The following is a 14,014-nucleotide window of genomic DNA, read 5'->3' on the forward strand; positions in this document are numbered from 1 at the left end:
AAGGGACTTTGCCATAACCAATCTGTTTTTTTGCCTAGTATAACTTCTTTGCTATTGTCCTTTTCTGCTAATAAAACTCTTTCATTTTGTACAGCTCCCTGGAGCTTCTTTTCTGTCTGCTAGGTTGGATGCTCCCCAATTCATGAATCATTGAATAAAACCAATAAGATCTTTAAAATTTACTCAGTTGAATTTTGTGGGTTTTTTTTTTTTACAGTTAATATTGTTCTGTAGAAGATTTCTTTACATTCTTGAAAATTCAGTGCTTTATACATTATTTCATTTTTCATCCAGAGAATATTATGTATGTATTGTGGGATAAAGAACAGAACTAATTTATATTGACATCTTTTAAAAAACAGATTTTCTGAAATGGACAAAGGGCAAAGAGATATAATAAGTTCAATAAGCTTTAGTAATAATGCTGAAATACTGAATTTGATTTGGAAGTATTATGAAGTCACAATGGCATTTTTAAATTTGTTGTTTCTGTTGTTGTTATCTTTGTCCATTGAAAGTGTCAAGAAAGAAAATGGCCAATTTGGTGACCAAATTGAAGTCTCTAAAACTCTTCAACTAATGTAAACCACAGTTTGTCGGAGATGACTGTTTGCAGATCTAGAACAAGAAATAACACTAGATCAGCCTCGAATATCTTACATAATAAAGCAAAAAAGTTTTCACAGACTCCCTGATACCATGTAAATGATCTTAGGAGCCAACTTGAAGACACTCTCATTGACTCAATAATAGAAAAGCTTTATCATCAAGAATAAATATAATTTCAATAGATTGAGATACATCATATTTATATAAATCTATGAGATCATAATGGCATTAAAATAATAACAATAATAAATTGTAAAATTTTAAAGAACCCAGTTATTTCTTAAATTCCACATGAGTGAAATCGTATGGTATTTGTGGTATTTGTCTACTTTGAAAACTAAGAATAAAGAATATATTTCACCTTTCTGTTCAAACTACACTTTCTGGATAACTAAATAATTAAGAAAAGCATTTCTCTTTATAAGAGCATTCAGTCTTAATGAAAAGAAAGGACAGAATTAGAATATCACCATTTGTAACCACAAATGAAGTTTTGGATCTAGGCAATAATCACTAAAAGGAAGCAATTAGTCAGGAGGCCTCCTAATGGAAGAATGCAATAATACAGTAGCAACTATCTATGCCATATTCTTGCTGAAAATCAATATTAAATTGATCAGACTTCTAGATCCGAGTGTAAATTTACAGACAATATATGAGATAGAGGAAAATAGCAAATGACATCTCAAAAATATAGCCAATAGAATCCAGATTATGGAATACTGATAGACAAAAAAATCTGATATTTTTAACAAACAAATTTAAAAAAAGACAGAGAGTCATTTCTTTGATCTTCACTCTCCAAAAAATCAATAAAAATTAGGTAAAAAATTCAGTTAATCTGGTATACTTCAAGGGCACAATAGCCACAGATGGAGACCATACATACAGAAGATTTCCATGTTTATAGCAATTTCTATTAAACAGCAATACTACAAACTAAAAGAAAACTCAGAGCTTTATCAAACAAATATAATGTGGCTTTTATTTGGATCCTATTTCAACAAAAAAACTTAAAATATACGCATACATTTATGAGGAAAGCAAGAAAATTTTAACAATGCCCTGATATTTGATTATATTAAGGAATTATTCTTATTTTTAATGCTTTGGAATGGACAATGGTGTAATTAAAAAGCAGTCCTTATTTTTTCAGAAACAAATGCATATATATTTACATATAAAATAACATTTATGTTTTGGGTTTGTTTTAAAATTAATACAATAAGAAAAAAACTGAATGGGGGTATATATGAAACATGCTTGCCCATATACTTGTAATTATTGAAACTAGATATTGTGCAATGAGGGTTAGTTACAGTATTATTTCTTCTTTTACATTGGTTTTAAATTGTCCATAACAAAAGATTGTTTTAAATACTATTACAGGGGCTCCTGGGTGACTCAGTCATTAAGTGTCTGCCTTCCACTCAGGTCATGACCCCAGGGTCCTGGGATTGAGCACCTCATCAGGCTCCCTGCCAAGCAGGGAGTCTGCTTCTCCTTCTCCCTCTGCCTGCTGCTCCCTCTACTTGCGCTCGTGCTCTCTCTCTGCCAAATAAATAAATAAAATACTTAAAAATAAATAAACAGGGGCACCTGGGTGGCACAGTGGTTAAGCGTCTGCCTTCGGCTCAGGGTGTGATCCCAGAGTTATGGGATCGAGCCCCACATCGGGCTCCTCTGCTAGGAGCCTGCTTCTTCCTCTCCCACTCCCCCTGCTTGTGTTCCCTCTCTCGCTGGCTGTCTCTCTCTCTGTCAAATAAATAAATAAAATCTTTAAAAAATAACTAAATAAATAAATAAGCAAACTAATAAATATTATTACATTAGGATAAAATTAAGTAGATTATAAATATGCATTCAGTGAGAAAATGCAATAATTTATAACTATAAAAATGAAGTCTTTAAATGATGATAGTGGATATCAAATCACAAGTTATTTAAACACTCTGAATTATATAGTGCTTTATCTAATATGCTAGTGTAAACAATACAACAGAAGTAACAATATTTAAAATTGCTAAAACTTGTTAATCACTTTATTACCTGTTACAGTTTTAAAATATTATTTTTTCAGCTTTATTGAGGTATATTTGACTGATAAAATTGTACATATTTAAGGTGCAAATGTGATGATTTGATAGATACATTGTAAAATAGTTACCACAATTAATTAATACATCAATCATCTCACTATAGTTAATAACACTGTAGTGTATTATTTTTTGAGAGTATGTCTTCAGCATTTCATCACAAAAAAATAGTTAAATTTTTTAAAGAAAACATTAAATGTGTAAGAATATAGGTTTTTAAGTTTCTTTTAAGAGTAACGAGCCAAAGTTTGAAGACCATTGTTTAAGCACTCGAGTGGATAAAAATCCAACTACCTCTTGCAGCAAATAGGATCCAAAGGTAGAAAACCGTTACTCAACTTAGCAGGTATTCCAGATCTGGGCACCCACAGACCCATCCTCAGAGACCTAAAAATCGATATCAGGATACCAAATATATGATTTTCTCCCAACTTTAACTTAATTCACCTACTCTACCTAACTTGCTCCTAAAATTTCATGATGTGGCTGAATAACTGTTCTATTCATGAGGTCTCTGAAAGATTTCTCTCTAGTACTTAGAGAAGCTTAACATATATCAATCCAAATATTATAGAAATATAGATTACTTTAATTATTTCAATCACTGTAAAATAGGTTTAAATCCCTATAAATCTCCATAATGTGCAAAACGCAAATCACCAATCAACTATTTCTACATTAACGTAGTACCTGAAGAATACTTCATTTGTCTTAGTTTGGTTTGGCTGATAAGTAAATAAAGGAAAAAAATGCAACTGGATTCATAGCTAATAAGTTGTATTTTGTATAGCATAAAATACAAATATTTGAATCTAATTAGAAAGTTCTATTTTACTATATTCATGAAACTCTTGTTTCACTTCTTTGAATGTAACTGTGATCTAATTATCTTCTCATCTGTCCTAATGACAATGTCAGACTTATAAAGGATGATCATCATCTCTGCTAATCTTTCCTAAGCCACCTACCTATTGATTGAGTAATCAAAAGAAGATGCTACTGTCTCATGGTCTATTGACCGGGGGAGTAGAGGTCAGATCAGAGGAGAGAGTGATGTAGTAGTGAGAAGCAAGAGAATCTGGAAAATAAACAGTCACTTGTATATTCTAATGGAGCAGCTTCTGTATTTGTAGAACCGAGATGGTATAGTAGCTACCATGAAGAAAGTACCATGTTTCTGCCTTCAAAAAAAGGCCATACTGATATGGATAGAATATATATCACTTCCATTTCCAGTTGCTCACATCTTGCTTTTAATAACTTTTTTGCTGTTCTTACTGCCATCCATTTTTTTTCTTGTCATATTCATCCTCTATATCAAGGATAAAGTAATCTTTTAAAGTTATTTCTTTGTTAACATCACCAGATTAAAAATCTCCAGCACATTTCCAATTAGCTATTAACTGAAACCCCAACTGCTTGCATTAACAAGACTCCTCATTAGATGAGTCCTAACCAGTTCATCTGCATTCCTCTGCAGTTTGCAACTAAAGCCTTTTACTTTAGCCAAGCTGGTATATGCTTTCCAAAGTTCATATAGTTTACTTGGAATGGTATGTGTTTTTATCATCAGTTACTCAGAATGCAGTTCAATGCAATGTCTTCTTAGATGCTCTCTCAGAGGTCACACCATCCTGGAAAGACTTATCTCTTTGATGTCCCCTTAAGGCACTTTGTATTGCCACTTATATAACACTTGTCACATAGTATCTTTTGCTGTAGCTTTTTGTGTGTGAATGCACTGACACATCCTCCTGGTATGTTTGGGAAGAATGTTGACAAAGATCTTGTCTTCAAAGGGAAATTAATAATTTGTCAGGTGAATAAGATATACGGAATCTCAAGAAGGGACGCAGAGGCATAAATGACAAAAACATGTATATGCAGCAGGGTCCAGGGCTCCTTGTTTGCTTGAGGCAACTGGCAGTAGAAAGAAAACTAAATCAAGTCAGATATCATCTTTGAGCTTTTTAGTATCCTCAATTATAAAATCAGGACAGTAATACTGTGTTATTAAATATGAGACTATATTATAAAGAACAGAGCATAGTTACTAACATGTAGTCAGTGACCATTTGCTTCTGGTTTTTATTACTTTTCTCCAACATCTTCCTTGTTTCCTTAACTGGATCAATTTGCATGATTCAGTAGTGCTAAGAGTTTAAATAATTCTGGAGTGTTCTTTTTTTTTAAGATTGTATTTATTTATTTGATAGAGAGCACAAGTAGGCAGAGCATCAGACAGAGGGAGAAGGAGAAGCAGGCTCCCCACTGAGCAGAGAGACCCACCCCGCTGGATCCCAGGACCCTGGGATGATGACTTGAGCCAAAGGCAGATGCTTAACCGACTGAGCCAAGCAGTCCCCCCAGGAGTGTTCTTTATTTTTTCTTTTCAAAGTAGAAAGATAACTATATTGAAATTAAGCAAAACCTGCATTCTGGTCTTCTTTTAGCTAGAATTATAATCTGATAAAAGTTAGTTAACTTCTCTGTCACTCATTTTCTTCAATTGTAAAGTAAAAATATTAGATTAGATACATTTAAACTTTCTAGCTGTGGCAATTCATGACATTCTCACAGGTATTTTCCATAAGCAAAATTATTCTATTATGAAACATATGTGACCTCTTGGATGCCAAAATCATTTTCACAGCTTTTATCATGCTTCTGGGTTCAGTCCATTTTACTCTAGACTGGAAATAGATAGAAGACAACAGTAAGTAATCCTTGGTATAGATATGAGCAGATTTTCTGTGATGCCAAGAAAACTCAAACTTGAAGACCTCTCACTTTTGTGAATTGTAACCAAGGTCCTAGGGGTGTTTGATGCTTATGGAAATCAACAGATTCCAAAATTTGTAATTCACTTTGCTTTTTTAACTTTCTAGATACATCTTAAAACATTTGTACCTGATTTTTATTCTTCATGTCTTATTACTTTTCCTAAAAAGAACTATACAAATTTTAAAAGTTCTCTAGGCCTGCCAGAACTTGGATCTGCCCTGTCTGTGTAGGGCCCTGCCAACCTGGGATTCTTTCTTGAAATGCACTGTTAAGAATATAAAGAAGTACAGAAGACAAAATTCCAAGTCCTACTAATATATATATTAATATTTAAATTCATAATAAAATTTAAAGAGTCAAAATAAAATAAGCATATTGGATATAAAACCTGAAACATTTTTGCATTAGGTGGTATGGTTTAGAGTGCAATTTAGCTTGATTAGGATAAATTTTTGTAAATACTTGGAGGTTTTTTTGTTTTCACAACAATAATTATTAAGCATTGATTATCTTCAAATCCTTAATAAAAAAATGAAAACTATCTTATGTACATTTAAATAAAGGATGATGTTTAGAACTTTTTATTTCATTAATTCTGAGACACATTTTGACACTCAATTTAACATTTCTTTATTGATGATCACTTGGTAGTCATGACATAGTTACCTCTAACGACACAACTGAAAACTCGATTAGTATTCTTGATGATGACTATAACTGTTTGAATTTTCAGTAAACAAATATTTTAAGAACCATTTGAAGAAGAACAATAATTCCAGGTAGTGTTTCAAAATTTTCCATGATACTTTTTGGCATGATTTTAAGAATGTGAGTGTTCCCACATTGCTGGTGAGACTGTAAAATGGGCCCACTACTATGGAAAGTTGTTCGGTATTTCCTCAAAAGTTAAACATAGAGTTGGTAGAGTAGCTACCAACTCCAATCCAGCAATTCCAATTCTACATATATATCCAAAAGAATTGAAAACAGGTACTCAACCAATAGTCAAAAGGTGGAAATAATCCAGTATACAACTAATCAATAGATAAGCAAGTTATGGAATATGCATATAATATAATATCAATCAGTCATAAAAAGAAATAAATTCCTGATACATACTACAATGTTAATAAGCCTCAAAAACATTATGCTAAATTAAAGAAGACAGACACCAAAAATCATATATTGCATGATTCAGTATATATGAAATATCCAGAATAGGTAAATCCCTAGAGATAGAAAGCAGATTGGTGGGTGCAATCTGGGGATTAGGAGGACTAGGGACTAGAGGGAGAAGAGATTAGGGAGTAACTGCTTAATGGACACACTCTAGAAACAAACAGAAACTTTGGAAAGGAAATCTTGGTGCAGGTGGGGCCCAAAGTAAGTGTTAGAACTTTTAACTTACTACATTTTAACTTAGGTGAAAATAGCTAATCATCTGGACAGTACTGAGCATACTCTAGTTTCCTCCCTTTTCCATCTTAACCTTCATTCAGTGGTCCAGTCTAATAAAAATATATGGTAAATTAGTCTAGGAATTTTAGTAATACCAATGAAAGAAGTCAAATGTTAATTTATTTCTGAGGATTTACAATGGAAATTTTTGGTCTCTTCTTGATGCTGATTACTTATTATCTAACTAGATTTTCACATGTAAGCAAAAAATGTACTTTAAGTTATTTATTCCTTATTTTTGGATTTAACCAGAAAGTCTGTATGTATACTAAATATCAACATAAATAACACAGGGGTTATAATCTGGTTGCTGGTTAGTCTGAGTATGTTTAGTTTCAAATATGTTTCAATTTTACAGATACTATATTTATGGCTGGATAATGGTAAGTGTTAAGTCAATATCATAGAAACTTACTCAATTTCTTGAAAAATATTAGTACAAATAGGGTACTTGAATATATATAGCAAATGACTGTTTTCAAATACACAATATTTGACTTTTGCCATTTGTATATACAGTGCTTATTTTGAGGAAGTGTCAGAGTTTTATACTGACAAGGTATAGCTCACACTAAAATCAGACATCAGAGTACAATTTCTGCAGAACTATCAATTAATTCTATGGAAACTTACAGATAGGTCTTGGATAGAACTGAAATGTTTAAGAATTTCTGTGCAAAATGATTTTAAATTTAAAATGAATATGGCTAATGGGTTGTGTCTTTTCCTTTAAGTTCTTCTCAGATTGTATATTTCAAAGAAAATAGGGACATGATGACTCTTGAGATGACACATTGTCTTCTCTCCTCGAATATTGTTAAAGGTGAAATGTTCGCATTTATTTTAGAGCATGTTTTCTCTAGTTTGACCTATTTCTACTCTTTCCACACCTATGATCTGTTTGATAATTCATCTGTATGTTACACTCAGACAGGATAATTTTAGCTTTGTTGATCATAGCTGTATATGTGGGAAATGGACTTCTTTATTACTTAAGGAATAGAGTTTTAAAATAATGTGTCTCAAGGTTCCAATGGGCACATTTTCCTCATAAACAAATAGATTACAGGAATATTTGCTAAGAAGTTTATATCTTTATTTGGCTTGTCTGTTTAATTTAGTTGTCATTATATAGTCAAATCAACTACAGTTACTTCTGTATAATGGCAATTAGATAATTTATAATAAGCAAACAATAAATTCTTATATGCTAGAAATTAATGAAAGTAGATTGAATATGAATTTTAATCTAAAATAAATGTGTACAGCCAGAGGGAGAAAAGATGGCAGAGGAGTAGGTGACCTCTTTTTCAGCTGGTCCCCTGAATTGAGCTGGATATCTACCAGACCATCCTGAACACCCATGAAATCAGCCTGATGCAGGAAGATACATCTGGATCTCTACAAACAAACATCTCCAGTGCATTGAGGTATGAAGCCGGGAGCCATGAATCCATGCACAGATATCAGAAGATAAATGGAAGGGGAAGAGAGGTGACGCACTTGGGCATCGGGAGGTAGTAATCACCTGCCCTGGGGAGCTGGCCGGACTCACAGACCAACACCCGTGAGAAAGCAGACTGAGACCGTGAGCCTAGGAACGCGCGCAACCAACTGAAAACCGGAGTTCCAGAGTGCTCACTGGAACTGGACTAAAACCAGGAGCTCGGGAGCACGCATGCGACCAGACTGAAAACCGGCACTCCAGAGTAAACATGAACCACACTGAAAGAGGGAGCTCGGGAGCACGCATGGGAACTGGGGGTGCTGGTGGTGTTAGAAGCACAAAGGATAGAGACATGCTGGCCCTGGAAGCAAGGGCTGGGAGAGCGGCTGTGGGGCGCACAACCCAGGACACTGCAGGGTTTTTAGCAGCACTGACAAAAACAGAGTTAAAGTGGCCATGAGAGCTCAGTGGAGAGCAGACTGCGATCTCTCTGTTCTGAGACAGAGGCTAGGATACAGCCACTGCTGCTCTGACTCTCAGAAGAGTCACAGAAAACAGCCAGGGAAAGCCACCAGAGAACAAAAGCCCAGAAAAATCAGCTCACATTGTGCCTATCCCCAACCCCCTCGCAGGGGATGGGGTGACTCTACCCAAACATGGTTGCCTGAATATCAGCACAGCAGGGCCTTCCCCCAGAAGGCAGACTGAAAAATCAAGAAGCCCACATCCCTAAGGTCACTATAAAACAAGTGCACACTGCCTGGGTCCTGGTCAATAATTTGGGTTCTGGGCATCCCCACAACCTCTCCTCAGCAGAATGATGAGGAAGAGAAACCCCCTCCCCCCCCAAAAAAAAAGATAATGAGTCTGTGGCCTGTGCAACAGAACTGATGGATATGGATATAACCAAATTGTCAGAAATGGAGTTCAGAGTAAGAATGGTCAAGATGATGTGTAGGCTTGAAAAAAATTAATGAAAATATTAACGAGAATATAGAATCTCTAAAGGTGGAAATGAAGGAGAATCTGGCAGAAATTAAAAATGCTATGAATCAAATGCAGTCTAAACTAGACGCTCTGACGGCCAGGGTAAATGAGGCAGAAGAACGAATTAGGGAATTGGAGGATGGGATGGTAGAAGAGAAAGTTAAAACAGAAACTTGCCTCAAAAAAATCCAATCTCAAGAATGTAGATTACAGGAGATTACTGACTCAATGAAACGTTCAAAAGTCAGAATCATCGGCATCCCCATGGGAGTGGAGAAAGAGAGAGGTCTAGAAGAGATATTTGAACAAATTGTAGCTGAGAACTTCCCTAATCTGGCAAAGGAAACAAGCATTCATGTCCAAGAGGCAGAGAGGACCCCTCCCAAGGTCAATGACAACAGACCTACACCACGTCATGTCATAGTGCAATTTGCAAATATTAGATCCAAGGATACAGTATTGAAAGTGGCCAGGGGGAAGAAAATCCTTACGTACAGAGTGAAGAATATCAGAATAACATCAGACCTGTCTGCAGAGACCTGGCAGGCCAGGAAGGGTTGGCAGGGTATTTTCAAAGCTCTATCTGAGAAGAACGTGCAGCCGAGGATCCTTTATCCAGCAAGGCTGTCATTCAGAATTGAAGGAGAGATAAGGACCTTCCAGGATCAGCAGAAACTGAAGGAATTTCTAACCACCAAAAAAGCCCTACAGGAGATATTAAGGGGGGTTCTCTAAGAGTAAAAAGGGCCCCAGAGTGATACAAAACAGAAATTTACAATCTATAGAAACAAAGACTTCACAGGCCACATGACATCATTAAAATCATATCTCTCAATAATCACTCTCAATGTGAATGGCCCAAATGCTCCCATAAAACACCACAGGGTTGCAGATTGGATAAAAGTCATGACCCATCCATTTGCTGTCTACAAGAGACTCATTTTGAACCTAAAGATACATCCAGACTGAAAGTGAAGGGATGGAAAACCATTTTTCATGCCAATGGACCTCAAAAAAAAGTTGGGGTAGCAATGCTTATATCAGACAGATTAGATTTTAAACTAAAGACTATAGTTAGAGATACAGAAGGACACTATATTATTCTTAAAAGATGTATCCAACAAGTGGATATGACAATTATAAATATCTATGCCCCCAACAGGGGAGCAGCAAGATACACAAGCCAACCCTTAACCAGAAAAAAGAGACATATAGATAATAATATGTTAATAGTAGGGGACCTCAACACTCTACTCTCAGCAATAGACAAATCACCTAAGCAGAAAATCAACAAAGAAACAAGAGCTTTGAATGACATACTGGACCAGATGGGCCTCATAGATATACACAGAATATTAAGCCCCAGAACAACAGAATACTCATTCCTTTCGAATGCCCATGGAACTGTCTCCAAAACAGACCAAAATCCGGGTCACAAAAGGGGTCTCAACTGACACCAAAAGAATGAGACTATTCCCTGCATATTCTTAGACCACAATGCTTTGAAACTGGAACTCAATCACAAGGAAAAATTTGGAAGAAATTCAAACACTTGGAAACTAAGAACCATCCTGCTCAAGAATGATTGGGTAAACCAAGTGATTAAGAAGGAGATCAAATAATTTTTGGAGACCAACGAAAATGAAAACACATCAGTCCAAACCCTATGGGACACTGAAAAGGCAGTCCTAAGGGGAAAATACATAGCCATCTAAGCCTCACTCAGAATAATAGAAAAATCTAAAATGCAGTTTTTATATTCTCACCTGAAGAAGATGGAGCTGGAAAAGAAAAACAGGCCTAACCCACACACGAGAAGGCAGGTGATCAAGATTAGACCAGAGATCAATGAATTAGAAACCAGGAGCACAGTAGAGCAGATCAACAGAACTAGAAGCTGGTTCTTTGAATGAATAAATAAGATCGATAAGCCACTGGCCAGACTTATTCAAAAGAATAGAGAAAGGACCCAAATTAATAAAATTATGAATGAAAGGGGAGAGATCATGACCAACAACAATGAAATAGGAAGGATCATTAGAAACTTTTATCAACAGCTTTATGCCAATAAATTAAAAAACATGGAAGAAATGGATGCCTTCCTGGAAATCTATAAACTACCAAGACTGAAACAGGAAGAAATTGAGTATTTAAACAGACTGATTAATTATGAAGAGATTGAACAAGTGATCAAAAACCTCCCCAAAAACAAGAGTCCAGAGCCTGACGGATTCCCCGGGGAATTCTACCAAACATTCAAAGAAGAAATAATACCTATTCTCCTGAAGGTGTTTCAAAAAATAAAAACAGAAGGAAAACTACCAAACTCATTCATGAGGCCAGTATTACCTTGATTCCCAAACCAGGCAAAGACCCCCTCAAAAAGGAGAATTATAGACTGATTTCCCTGATGAATATGGACGCCAAAATTCTCAACAAGACCCTAGCTAATAGGATCCAACAGTACATTAAAAGGATTATCCATCATGACCAAGTGGGATTCATCCCTGGGATGCAAGGGTGGTTCAACATCCGCAAATCGATCAGTATGATAGATCATATCAACAAGAAAAGAACCATATGACCCTCTCAATTGATGCAGAAAAAGCATTTGACAAAATACAGTATCCTTTCCTGATTAAAACCCTGCAGAGTGTAGGGATAGAGGGTACATTCCTCAATTTCATAAAAGCCATCTATGGAAAGCCTACAGCGAATATCATTCTCAATGGGGAAAAGCTGGGAGCCTTTCCCTTAAGATCAGGAACAGGACAAGGATACCCACTGTCGCCATTATTATTCAATATAGTACTAGAAGTCCTTGCAACAGCAATCAGACAACAAAAAGGGATAAAAGGTATCCAAATTGGCAAAGAAGAAGTCAAACTGTCTCTCTTCGCAGATGACATGATACTCTATATGGAAAACCCAAAAGACTCCAACCCCATACTACTAGAACTTATAGAGCAATTCAGTAATGTGGCAGGATACAAAATCAATGCTCAGAAATCAGTTGCATTTCTATACACGAGCAATGAGACTGAAGAAAGAGAAATTAAGGAATCCGTTCCATTTACAATAGCCCCAAAAATCATACATTACCTTGGAATTAACTTAACCAGAGACGTAAAGGGTCTATATTCTAGAAACTACAAATCACTCTTAAAGGACATTGAAGAAGACATAAAAAGATGGAAAAACATTCCATGCTCATGGGTTGGAAGAATAAACATAGTTAAAATGTCTATGCTAACCAGAGCAATCTACACTTTCAATGCACAAACCAATGACATTTTTCAAAGAACTGGAACAAACAGCCCTTAAATTTGTATGGAACCAGAAATGGCCCTGAATCACCAAGGAATTGTTGAAAAGGAAAAACAAAGCTGGGGGAATCACAATGCTGGATTTCAAGCTATACTACAAAACTGTGATCACAAAGACAGCATGGTACTGGCACAAAAACAGACACATAGATCAATGGAACAGAATAGACAACCCAAAAATGGACCCTCGGCTCTTTGGGCAACTAATCTTTGACAAAGCAGGAAAACACATCCAGCGGAAATAAGACAGTCTCTTCAATAAATGGTGCTGGGCAAATTGGATAGCTACATGCAAAAGAATGAAACTTGACCACCCTCTCACACCATACACAAAGATAAACTCCAAATGGATGAAAGACCTTGATGTGAGACAGGAATCCATCAAAATCCTAGAGGAGAACATAGGCTACAACTTCTTTGACATCGACCACAGCAACTTTTTTTATGTCACATCTCCAAAGGCAAGAGAAACAAAAGAAAAATGAACTTGTGGGGCTTCATCAAGATAAAAAGCTTCTGCACAGCCAAGGAAACAGTCAAAAAAACTAAGAGGCAGCCCACAGAATGGGAGAAGGTATTTTCAAATGACACCACAGATAAAAGAATGGTATCCAAGATCTACAAAGAACTTCTCAAACTCAATACACGAGAAACAAATAATCAAATCAATAAATGGGCAGAAGATATGAACAGACACTTTTCCAATGAAGACATACAAATGGCTAACAGACACATGAGAAAATGTTCAAAATCATTAGCCATCAGGGAAATTCAAATCAAAAGCACATTGAGATACCACCTTACACCAGTTAGAATGGCAAAAATTGACAAGGCAAGAAACAACAATTGTTGGAGAGGATGTGGAGAAAGGGGATCCCTCCTACCTTGTTGGTGGGAATGCAAGTTTGTACAGCCACTGTGGAAAACAGTGTGGAGGTCCCTTAAGAAGTTAAAAACTGAGCTACCCTATAATCCAGCCATTGCACTACCGGGTATTTACCCCAAAGATATAGACGTAATGAAGAGAAGGGCCATATGCACCCCAATGTTCATAGCAGCATTGTCCACAATAGCTAAATTGTGGAAGGAGCCGAGATGCCCTTCAACAGATGACTGGATTAAGAAGATGTGGTCCATATATACAATGGAATATTACTCAGCCATCAGAAAGAACGATTACCCAACATTTGCAGCAGCATGGATGGGACTGGAGGAGATTATGCTAAGTGAAATAAGTCAAGCAGAGAAAGATAATTATCATATGGTTTCACTCACTTCATTTATGGAACATAAGAAGTAGGAATATA

Source organism: Ursus arctos, unplaced genomic scaffold (genome assembly GCF_023065955.2).
Source record: "Ursus arctos isolate Adak ecotype North America unplaced genomic scaffold, UrsArc2.0 scaffold_18, whole genome shotgun sequence".
NCBI lineage: Eukaryota > Metazoa > Chordata > Mammalia > Carnivora > Ursidae > Ursus > Ursus arctos.